This window comes from Amblyomma mixtum, chromosome 10, assembly GCF_055824585.1.
Source record: "Amblyomma mixtum isolate Tamu chromosome 10, ASM5582458v1, whole genome shotgun sequence".
Taxonomy (NCBI): Eukaryota; Metazoa; Arthropoda; class Arachnida; order Ixodida; family Ixodidae; genus Amblyomma; species Amblyomma mixtum.
This window is the reverse complement of record NC_143021.1, coordinates 82,879,464-82,892,202: the sequence shown is the minus strand read 5'-3', so window position 1 is coordinate 82,892,202 and position 12,739 is coordinate 82,879,464. Positions and strand designations below refer to the sequence as shown.

Sequence of the window (12,739 nt, the reverse complement as noted above, 5' to 3'; positions counted from 1 at the left end):
GTGGTTTTTCTCGATCGAAAGGCCATCTTGTCCGGGCGGTAGCAGGCGTCCGCGGCGTAGCATTTGCGGTGCGGCGTAGGTGCACTTTCCTCTACTCGAGTTTGTTTTTGATCGTGCTCACAGCCTGACATTGGGGCCGTTCACTCATATCTCAGGTGTAATTCGCTGCAAAACTCTCTCTGTTGCGTGCATTAATTTCAACGAGCTAGGCGACCACGATCGCACTGGCATGTCGTCTGCTGCGTCACTGCTTGGAGCCGTCGGCAGACTGCCGCTGCTCACTGAGGAGCATTCGCGCTGTTCGTTCACCACTCATTAATATGGCGTGCGCTAGAGAGGTCGTTCGCGTATTGTGCGGACGTTTCGCGTCCTGTGCGTGCAGTGTGCGTGTGCCATTCGCGCTCCCGTTTCCATCGGCAGTGAAACCTCGTTGCTACTTATGCGTGTTCTTGCAACGCTCCAGCGATTTTCGCTGGTGTTAGTGTAACTGTCATTTTTGTTGTTCGCGATTGCGCTTGTGTGAACTGTGGGGGCCATGACATGGGCGAAGGGGGATAATTTAAAGGAAGCAGTGCGCTCGCTTTGCTCTTAGTATACTGCATAAACTGTGGTACACGCCTGTTTCAAGCGTGTAGCATTTGATGCGTCTAGCGAGCTCTTGCACCTGGGACGTGCCGGGCTCAAGTGTATTCGTTCATATCGTGGCATAGTCTGTGTTTGTGGTCGCGCGCTATGTTTAGACCGGTTTCCTGTTGCAGGTTTGTAATTGCTTTTCCATCTGATGTCATGGTCAAGAAGTGCGAAAAAGGTGAAGCTCTAACTGAATTAGGAGGCCTTTTCTCACGTATTTATTGTGCCCATGCCCTGTGAGAGTATTATTTGGGGTAAATGGTACTTAGTGAAATGAGGATCCACATGTGCGCTGAATTTCATTTATCTATGTGATTAAGCAAACAAGGGAAGGGAAATAAGGGGCTCATTATAAATATGAGAAAGAAGCCAACAGCCACGGACACCAACGGACACAGGGGATTTCTTTTTTTTATTTATCTTGTGGTGTTTATCAATTAAGAATAATACAGTTTTTGTTACCGCTTAAAGCTAACTGATAAGAAAAGCAGAAGAAAAAACAGCCACATGCCGCCGGTGACATATATATGTCATATGTTACATGCTACATGTGTTACATATGCCATATGTTACGGTGGCATATGTTACATGCCGCCGGTAACATATTCAGTATTATTCTAAATTGATCAACACCACAAGATAAATAAAAAAGAAATCCCCTGTGTCCGTTGGTTTCTGTGGCTGTTGGCTTCTTTCTCATATTTATAACGAGCCCCTCATTTCCCTCCCCTTGTTTGCTTAATTGCTTAGCGAGGGTCTCAGTTCTGGCAACCATGATGCCATGGGAAGCATAAGAGGGTCCTCACACAGCTTCCACTCTCGCCGTTAGATGACGTTCTACGTCACACCAGCGGTACCTCAGGACGTGCTACGTCCACCGCTTACGAACGCGGGTGGCACTGATGAACACTCTCAAGTTAGATTACTTGTAAACATAAATACCCCCGAAAGCTGAAGACTTGACAGCCGTCGCCGTAGCTCAGAGGTAGAGCACCGGACGCGAAATTCTGAGGTCGTGGGTTCGGATCCCACCGGCGGCATGTGGTTGTTTTTTCTTCTGCTTTTCTTATCAATTAGCTTTAAGCGGTAACATATTCAGTATTATTCTAAATTGATCAGCACCACAAAATAAATAAAAAAAACAAATCCCCTGTGTCCGTTGGTTTGTGTGGCTGTTGGCTTCTTTCTGTCATTTATCTATGTGATTATGTTGAAGAAAAACAATTTCGTGCATTCATTACGTACAATAGATCGACTTTCAATTGATGTATTGTCGATCACAAGTAAAGTGTGCTACTATAAAGTGACATTACAAGCTATTATTTCATCAAGTAGCGAAAAGCAGTGCGTACAGCTGCAGCTCTGTATATTAAAAATGAAACACAGCATTGAAATGATGCACAACACCGTGAAACGTATACTACAGCCACTGGGTACCCCTAAACTTCTAGACGTCTGAAAAGCTACGGTATAATATAGTATGCACAATACTAGATCTTTGGATATGTGAAACATGCTATGTTGCCATGCTCCAAAGGGTGGAATTATGGAGGGGGGCAGTCACATTTTAAACATGTATTTCTTGAACTTTTTCATTGAGAAAAAGGTGTTCCGAATGGTTATCCTGTGTAAAATTAAATGTACATTCTTAAAACAGTTAGCAAATCTACAAAACCACACCCCGAGTCATGCCACCCGTTACAGCGAATACTGGATGGTAAAAACATACCGTACAAAATATGGTCATCAAACATTGCAACATCAGTTGCCGAGGTTATTGAATAAATTGAATAAAGGAAATGTACAATTACAAATATATTCATTTAAAGAAATCAGAAAATACTACATGTCCAAATGATCATGCCTGATTGTCCCTGACAAACCGCAATTACACTTCTTTTTTGTTTCTTAATACTTGAGTTTGTTTCTACACTCATATCCTTTTCAACTGAATAATTTCTCCTTACACTAAGTGACCATGTTTACCTACCGGATTTTTATTTTTTGTATTGTATCCATGCTATTTCCTCCTGTAGAGTGCACTGTAATCTTAACTATCTTTTCTTGCCTTACTAGACTACAACCGCCTGTGTATTTTGTTCTTATGAGTTCATAGAATCGATCTCTTATTGTTTCATGCCTTAAGCCACGGTAATTTTATGTTCTATCCATCATGTTGTATGCTCTATTCTATGTTCTTTCTATTAATTTATGCAGTATATCACAAATTTTATGTTGTGTTCTGTATAGAAAATGTAATTTATTTATCAGGGTGTACTGTGAGCTGTACTGTGTATAGCATATTTTTTTTTTGGCATATAAGCATTGACACTGTACTGCTGCCAAGTGCATGGGGGCCTGCGGCTCTGTCAAGCTGTCGTTTGTGACAGCTTTTACTGCCGGCCTCCAGTGTCGACCGTGTACCCTACGACACAAATAAAGAGATTATTATTATTATATATCTTCCAATGCCGTCTACTATATGCACTTCGGCCCTCTCCGTTTCTGTCACTTGTGTGAGTGGCTCTTGGAGTCGTGAATGAAGTCATTGCTGGCACAGCCACCATTACAACAAGTTATGATATTAAATTTTACATTCAGGGTCAAGAACTCTAACTTTTTACTATATTTGCCGATACTCACTGCTGTACGAGAAAGCATTCCTTGCATGGCCAACTCCACGAAAACACGCATTTCTTGAACTGTTTTCATTGAGAAAAACGCGTTCAGAATGGTTACCTTATGTAAAATTTCAGTCTTTTGGAGGGGGGTGACACCAGCACCCCCATGAATCCTCCTCTGCCGTCTACTAATATGCACTTTGGCCCTCTCCGTTTCTGTCACCTCTGTGAGTGGCTCTTGGATTCGTGAATGAAAAGTCATTGTTGCCACGGCCACCATTACAACACCTTACGATACTACATTTTGCGTTCAGGGTGAAGAACTCGAACTTTTTAGTATATTTACGGACCCTCACTGCTATATACGAGAAAGCATTCCTTGCATCACCAGCGACACGAAAACATGCTAAGAAGATAAGTATAGTATTTAAGACCAACAACAAAGTACTGCAGAATTTCTCTTACCCTCACTGCTGCAGCAGAAGGCACTGTTGACACAGCCAGCTTCCCAAACATATGCAATGGATGCAGATTGCAACGTTCAGCAACAAAAGCTGCATTAAAAGCCAGGTTGAACACTAAGGTGGGGTGTGACCATGCATGGCAGCATTGTTCACGACTCAGCCGAAAGCAGACACGTGCCACTCATTCAGCATAAAACTGAGAGGTTTGTGCTCTCCACCAGAGAACGCGATTAAAGTGTGACCAGTATGTAGAACACTTTTATGCGAGCATAGCATGCAAACGACGCAATATCAATAACCTTGCTCACGGATCTCATGCATGAACGCATACACTCATTCTAGCAAAGAAGAATTTTTTTACAACCTGATCGCACATTTGACAGCTGTCCACTCAAAAATCATTATGCTCTCCAACAGAAACTGTTGCTGAGTGCCATTCAAATTTAAGCCTTGTGCCAGCAAGCTGGACATATAAGGCTTCCAGGGTAGCCATATATTAAAACATTTCAGGAAGCTTAAATTTAAAGGCAGTACCACTGCGTTACGGTGGGATAGTTTCTTCGGAAGCTTCATGAAATACACCGTGAGAGCCAAGACACACAGCATAAAAAAAAAGAAATTTAAGCGCTTTCGGGCGATCGGTATGTGAAATCTCGTAATTTTAGAATGTTCCCCAAAAGCTTATTTGCCTTGTTTGACGCATTGTATGGAGTGACTTTTTCTTAGACACGTAGATGAAGTGGAGGCATACGGGTATTGAAATATCTTGTTGCGAGGTTTTGTGTAGACATACAGTGACTGTCATGTTGTTCAGTAAGGCATATTGTCGGGCTTGTTGGTTTAGCATCTTAAAATTTGGAATAAAACCACCTTGGCGCAAATAACTTCACGATTTCCTCGTCTTTTTTGTCCTTGTGAAATTATTTGCACCAAGGTGGTTTTATTCAAAATTTCAAGTTGCCAAGTTGTATGTTCACATTTCTGATACTACATTTTATCTTCGCACTTAATTCTATTGCATATTTTGCAGAACTCCTCATTTGTTCATGTGCTGGCTGTTGCGACTAAAATTTCGGTGCAATTACTCGCAATACATGACCGGTCACAGCTGCTGCTGCGCAGTACACTGGAACGAAGGACAGCCTTATTGAGATTTTCCCCTGGCCGTTGCATATGTACAGAAATATAAAGGTTCTTGAACGACAAAGATTCATTAAAATATTTGTCCTCCACTTGCTCATTTCATGGCCCTTACGTTTTCCACATCACTGGCATGCACTGTCGGACTGATGTAGTTGTAGACTTCATGTGATATTTTGTTTACTTAGTAAATACGAAAAAACATGGAAGCCTTGGTATCACTTAACACGATTTTTAAGACATACGAATATACATTCTTTTATTTTAAAAAAATATATATTTCACTTGTATAGACAGTGCGTAGCTTTCTCTAATACACAATGGCATTGTCAACACGACAATGTAGTTATTATTCTAGCGTTTTATCTCTCCACAAATTCTATGAGGAGGCCGTCCTGCAACATGACCCCCCCCCTCCAAACAAAATTTCTGGCTACGCCACTGCCAGGGAGGCTCATAGTCTCCGCCGTCAGAAAACAACGTAGCCAAAAGTGGCGACGGGTACTGATGGGCCACCGCAGTAATTGAAAGCGAAGGTCACTTCCAGCGCTTGCAAGAGTTGAGATAATAATTTTTCCCGGCTGCTACTAATTGTGACCAGGGCCGAGCAGTTGGAGACGGCACGGAGACGACGCAGAACGAAGCAGTAACTGAAAGTAGCCGTCTGTCTCACACGGGTATTTCCGCTTTATTACCTTTTCCGCTGACGAACACACACCGGCATAGGGCACCCTAAACCGGCAAGCAGCCAAGCGCCACCCGTGCGGGGGCCTGTGCCCATGCGGTAGCACGCTCCTTCGTTGGCTTTGAAACGCGCGCGCAATCGGCGCGGCGGCGAAACGTCAGCCCGGACAAGATGGCGCCGAGCTTGTTTCCGGCTCCACAAAATGTCATGTGACGGTCTCTCCTCTAAATTTTCCTTCCTCCAAGGCTTCACCAGATGTGGTCATGTGATTATGCACGTGACTCGGGCGTTCGGTTAAGGTGGCGAAGCAGCTATCGAATGCTGAGAGTGTGCCTGAAACGCCTGCGAGGCGTTTTAGGCGTTTAACAAAGCGTAGCCAAGTGTACTGGAGCTTTCGCTCTAGCTAGGTTTATAAAAGTTAAACCACTGTCAATTTGTTATTAACGTTCCACTGCGCAGGCGCGTTTTTGCATTTCGTCTCCTTGCATTGTTTTTGCATTGCACCACTGACCCATCGTGAGGGGTTTTATTTATTACCTGTTGTCTGACACAACGAATGGTTACAGAAGTAGGTGTTGCACTGCCCACTGCGGTGGCTCAGTGTTTGGGCCGCTCGGCTACTTATTCGGTGTACCTGGGTTCTAACTCGGCCGCGTTTCGTTGCAGGCGAAAAGCAAAAGGCACCCGTGTGCTGGGCGATGTCAATGCACGTTAAAGGTCTCTGGTTGGTCCAAATTATTCCCGCGCCCTCCACTACCGCACCGGTTTCTCGCTCTCTTCATTCACTCGCACTTTCCTCCCTTTTCTTACGGCTCGGCTGAGGTGTCCATCAAGAAGTGAGACTGTTATTGCGCCATGCCTTCCCTCAAAAACCGCCACCACAGTGCTGTTAGATCGTTTGTTTCATATATTTGTCTCAAATGACACAAAGAAAGGGAAGGTATTTTCAATCGGTGCCTAAAAGACTACGCACAACTAATTTTATTGCGTGTTTACTCCTTTCGAATGATGCCCTGGATATTAGAATACATGGAACACCGTGTGGTATTCGCCCACTTCCGCTGAATAATTTAGAAAGGAATTGATTCTTCCATACTGCTTCAGTTTCATCAGCCGAACGATGGCTCTGTCGTGTAGTTAAACTTTAGGTCCCGTGAGGAGCGGACAAACTCTGATAGAAACTCTGGTACGTTTTTTTGCCTCTTTACTGCACATAAACCAGCCTGATTCAAAGGCTACAGTTACAACAAACAGTACATTATCAGTTATATTACTGCATTGTTCGTGCCCCACGTAACCTAAATTAGACTGCATCTCAAAGCCGTCGTTCTGTTGATGAAATCTAAATAGCGTCGAGAAGAAATTCAAATATGAATTATTCGTCGCAGGCGAAAACCACTGGGTGCACCATGTACACCAATGTCGAAAGCACCGTTTGAAAGAAGAAAATATGCAAGCAAAAATTTGGTGTCTATGGTCCTTTATCGAGTTAGAGCACTGCGAACAATTTCTTTAAAACCATACGCAAACATGCAAGAGGGGAGCTGTAGTAACTCAATATTTCGCATAAAACTGGCATGCAATGCTTTAGAATTGGTGCTAGTACATTACAGAAGCGTCTATCAGGTTTCTTCCCAGAGATCAGATTTCATTAAATTTTGTTGTCGCACATACTGGGTGCCATTTTCGCACTTTCTAGCACAGACTGCTTCGGATGGGCAAACCTACGCGCTAGACCATCTCATTTTGGCTGAAAAAAAAAAGTTCGCGGGTTTGCAAAGAAAGTGGCGCTGAACCGAGCCTCGAACCGGTTCAGAACGGTTCCTTTGAATCGTTCCGCTTCGAGTTCAGTTCCAAGATGGCGGAAAAAATATGAGTTCGGTTCAGCTACGGTTCCGGGTGAAAATTCGGGTTCGGTTCCTGTTTCGAGTTGAGGTTAAGTTCCGGTTCGATACCCTACTTTAGACAGTAAAAGTGCCCCCTGAATTTTTTGCTGTCCTTTTCGCCAAAGGTAGCTTCATATTCGCAGCTGTGAGCATAACTAGCAATCGCCTCGAAGGATTTCTTCTGCTGCTAATTGCAACGAAAAAGTTAGCGGCAATAAGCGCGGCACATAAGAAAGTGCGAAGACCGGAGGAACATCCGGCGAGCCCGGCGCCTTAGCTTTCACGCTCATTGATGGCAAAATCACCGAGGTCTTTACCTGTGGGAATAACTGAACACCGCTCTGACGTACTTCCATCCCTTGGGGACACAGGGGCACCTAGGTTACTGTACTGTTGACTCGTAAATGCATCCCTAAGTCAGACCGCTACCTCATATGCGGATCTGTCACGCAGATAATGCCACAACTTCGGTTTCGGTGCCCATGGGCTTTCTAGAGCACATCAGAATTAAGCGCTAACCGTCAAAAACGTGATCGATTTCCACAAACCAGCGCAAATTTCGCCGCAAGCCAGGAACAGCAGTAATTTTCAAACCTGACAGTTATATGCACGAACACATCCACAGACCACGTACGGACCTTCATAAATACGTGATCTTGACCAGCGTAGCAATATATTTATGAGGATGATGATCACGTCCACGTTCACACCCCTTGGGAACGGGCGGTCGCGTTGTTGTGAGCCGCCAGACAACACAGCGGTCCCTGACGCTGAGTTTGTTCGCTAATAGAAGACAGCGCCAGACGAGTGAGGAGGACAGCAGTTTCTGGAATTTTCCTGCCCTCGGTGTGTTGTCGCGCTCGGCGCATTACTCACGTGACCTTTTCGTCCGCGCTGCGGTCCCTCGTGTGGACTGTGACATTCTAGAAGACAGTGGTTACCGCTTCAAACAGCACACTTCACGGAGATACGGTCACGTGGTCGGTACACAAATAATGGCAAGGTTTCACTGCTCTAAGGCGTTTTTCAATGCCAAATCAAAATTATATATTGTTGTTTCCTCCGATATCGCTCTGCTCCCTTCTTATATTATGGCACCTTCTTTTAGAATAAAATCTCATGACACGTGTTTCAGTCAGTAATTATTACGACAGTCCCTTTGATGAGCACTGACCTCGATGTTTCATAAAAGCTGCACTTATCTACCAGTATCCAGCGACCTATTACCAATCACGCATTGCCAGTAACCCTGCATTCATACAAACACTGCTTCGTTTACCAGATATGGCACCTGGTGACTCAGTTCCAGTTGCTCTGGGACTGGGTATACTAGCCAATATCGACGATCACTGCCAGAAACAAGACAAATGCAAAAAAACCTTTTTGTTTTCACGAAAGCGGTGGAGCAAGTCCTGACATAGTACAAGAGGCACTGTCACTCAAGGCGCAACGCTGGCACAATGCAAATGATCAAAATTTTGTAGCCCTCCAATCTCCGTGGGTCACACGTGAAGTATTGCTTATGTCCTGCTCTATCCCAGTCTCGGTGGGTGACACATGAAAGCATACCGATGTCCTGCTCAATATGGTCGGCGGCCATGTCTTGATGCAGATGATGTTAAACTAGTCGCGAATCCCATGCCAAGTTTTCTATATCAGTGACCTGACCACGTTGCATACCTTGAGAGCCATGACATTTATGAGGTAATCCTCAGTAAGCATAAATAAACCTTCTCTGTCAGTTAGCTGTGCGCACAATTCTTCGACACAGCCTCTGCAGCTGGAATTTCCGCGATGTCGGCAATAGCCTCCGGAACCGTCCACCAACGAGTGCTCTCGGCAGACAGCAGCGCCAGATGCTCCAGCAGGTTTTGCACTTTCTCCTCGTCAACCATGTTCCACTCAGGATCATAGCCAGCAGTCGTGTTGTCCGGCATCCAGGAAGCTGGCGGGGCAGGGTTCCTGAAGCCAGAGTACTCCTGCGTAGAGTAAACATGCCGACTCTAGATCGGGAGCTCCACATTCTTCGAACAGGTGTGGCAGCCATTATGGCAACACATCTTAGTAACCAAATCATAGTGACAGTGTATTCTAGGCACAACGGCCAAATATTACTATGCAGACCAAATACAGGGTGTACTCAATAGCGTTCTCCAAAATATAGCACCAGAATAATGTAAGCACTATGAACAAATTTTACTGCACACAAAATGCTGAGCGTACTCAGCAGCGTCCTCCTCCGATCACGTGATCACGTTATCTAAATATTTCCGTGATAGCAGGACTGCTACGCTTTTAAGTGCTCAAATGGGCAAAAAATATTCTCCTTAATAATACTTGACTGGGAACGGGGACAGAAACGTTTTTACTAGGGAGGCGCGGGGAATTAATTTTTGTGTAGGCATGGTGCCTGCGTGACTATTTTTGCCGCTGCCCGTCGCGTAACCTTGACGCCCTGACTGAATTTAAACGCTTGTTGCGCCTCATTTTGAGCAAGCATTGCAGGAGTTAAAGAGCAAGTCCTGTCTTCCGCCCGCAAATTGAAAGATACAGGATATGCGGTTGCTCAAGATCTCGCTCCAAGCACGCGCCTTGCCCAGAAACGCCTCATCGAATTTGGAAAGGCTCGAAAACTGCGATACAAGTTGCGAAATGAAAAGCTTGTCACAATGAAAAAACATACCATTTCGACCATGTTTCTAACCACGTCGTTGAGGACAGCTTGTAGCCACCATTAAAACCAAATTGTGAACCCCGTTCGCCGAATCGTCACCCTTTATCATTTCTGCTTGCGAACATTCGAAGTGTTGTTCCCAAGCGCGATTCATTGTGCAGTTTAATAGGTTCATCTTCATGCGATATCTTACTACCAACTGAAACATCGCTTAACGCATCAGTTCACGATTCTGAGATTCTTCCATTTCTCACAGATTTTGACATATTCCGGAAGGATAGACCCGATATTTCGCGCGGTGGGAGTGTATTGATCGCCATAAAACGAGATCTGCATTGTCCATTCCTTAACCTCCCTTCACAACTGGAAATGATTTGGCTTCGATGCACTACTACACACCCGCCCATCCTCATTGGTATTTGTTACCGCCTCCTAATGCTGACAGTTCTTTCACCCCCTTATTTCATGATGCCTTAAATGTGTTAACTAAAACATATCCACTTAGTCCTATCCTTCTCTTCGGTGATTTTAATTTTCCCACAATAGATTGGTCTAATCCCACCGCTACATTATCGAAAAGCAGCCCGGCTAGCGATTTCTTAAACACGTGTATGACTTTTGGCTTAACTCAACTCGTCACTGATCCCACACGCGTTACTGACCACTCGTACAACGTTCTAGATCTCGTATTAACAACGCATCCTGATAATTTCACTCCTACAACCTTGTTGCGCGGTCTCAGCGATAATATGACGACACATACTTCTTTTTATTGCAACGTACTAAAGAAACAAAAAAATAAAAAAACACTTACGCTTTATGGTAAAGGAGACTATGCCAGCATGAACCGTGAATTATCAGACTACTTCGACACATTCGCTGTTAACTTTCCACTGCATTCTCTCGAGTCGAACTGGTTACTTTTCAAAACAGAGATGCATCGGCTTATAAGTCTTTACATTCCAACCATTACTATAACAGAAAGAATAACATCACCATGGTTTAAAGTATCGCTCAAAGGACTCAATAATAAGAAAAAAACGCCTGTTCCGGTCGGCCAAGCTGTCTAACTCTTCTTCCACATGGCAGAAGTATGCTGTCGCAAAAGAATGCGACAAGTTAACCGCTCAGACTAAACTGAAGTTTTTTCTACTACTTGACCATCTATGCTACAGACTAACCCAAAACGATTTTGGAAAACCATTAGCCCTAATCAATGTAATGAGATTTCACTTAACAGTAGCTCTGGATCTCCTATTCCTGACACTGAGGTTGCAGATGTTCTTAACACAGCATTCAGTTCGGTCTTTACTAATGAACCGCAGAAGAACCGCAGAAGAATGAACCCCTTGACAATCTTCCAGATCCACCATATTTTACGCACCCGCTTATGCAAAATATCACATTTCATCCCGTCGGCATAGTCAAGGTAAGTGAGTCACTGAAGAACTCATCATCTATTGGAGTGGACGGTATCAACGCCAAAGTGCTGAAAAATACTAAACATACATGTAGCCTGTTCTTATCGCTCATATTCCAGGAATCCCTGAACACCGGTTCAATTCCACGTGACTGGCAGGTGGGCAAGGTCATCCCAGTCTTCAAGAAAGGAAGCCGATCATCGCCGAGTAACTACCATCCGATTTCCATAACAAGCGTTTCTTGCAAAATAATGGAGCTTGTTTTATACTCGCATATTGCTAACTTCCTATCGTCCGTTCATTTTTTTCACTCAAGCCAGCATGGTTTTCGCAAGAATCATTCCAGTGACACCCAACTGGCACTCTTCCTGCACGACTTACATTTAAACATTGATCGTAATATCCCGACTGCTGCAGTGCTTTTAGACTTCGAAAAAGCGTTCGATAAGGTCCCCCATGGTCGTCTATTACTAAAGTTATAGCGCCTTAATATTCATCCATGTGTTCTGAACTGGATTCGAGGGTTTTTATCTAACCGTCAGCAGTTCGTATATGCGAATTCACTCTTCATCCTTAACACCCGTGCTCTCAGGGGTACCGCAAGGAACGCTACTCGGGCCCCTCCTTTTCTTGATATATATTAATGACATACCGTGTAACATTTCTTCTCATATCCGACTCTTTGCCGATGACTGTGTCGTTTACCGAGGAATTATTAACTCCACCGACCATTTCGCATTACAAACTCACCTTATTCGCATACAGGACTGGTGTAAAACATGGCTCATTTCATTAAATACTTCTAAAACCGTGTTAATGTCCATTCACCGTCGTCGTAATTACGTAGTGCCTAAATATAATATTAATAACCTGCAGATTGGAACATCCGAATCATTCAAATATCTTGGTGCGCATATCTCGCGTGACCCAACTTGAACCTGTCATATTAGCAATGCAAGAGCGGGGGCTAGTTCGTGCTTCCTACTGATCAATTCGCGCTACAAGGAACATACACACGGAAACACAAACGGACGAAGCGCATAATAAATTCACCACATAATAAATTCTGCTAATTGTGCTCTAGGTTATTTACGCCTTAACCTTTCACTCGCTCCTCCCCCTATTAAACAGCTTGCTTTTCAAACCTTTGTGCGACCCAACCTTGAGTATGCTAACGCTATTTTTGATCCGCACCACAATAATCTTACTAACGCCCTC

The 12,739-nt window shown here is 44.2% G+C and overlaps 1 non-coding gene across 1 annotated transcript; it reads left to right on the top strand.

Moving 5' to 3' along the window:
- Positions 1–1,598: 1,598 nt before the first annotated feature.
- On the top strand, positions 1,599–1,670 carry TRNAS-CGA (transfer RNA serine (anticodon CGA)). Its single transcript has one exon. It is a non-coding gene; the product is annotated as a tRNA-Ser (tRNA).
- Positions 1,671–12,739: the final 11,069 nt, after the last annotated feature.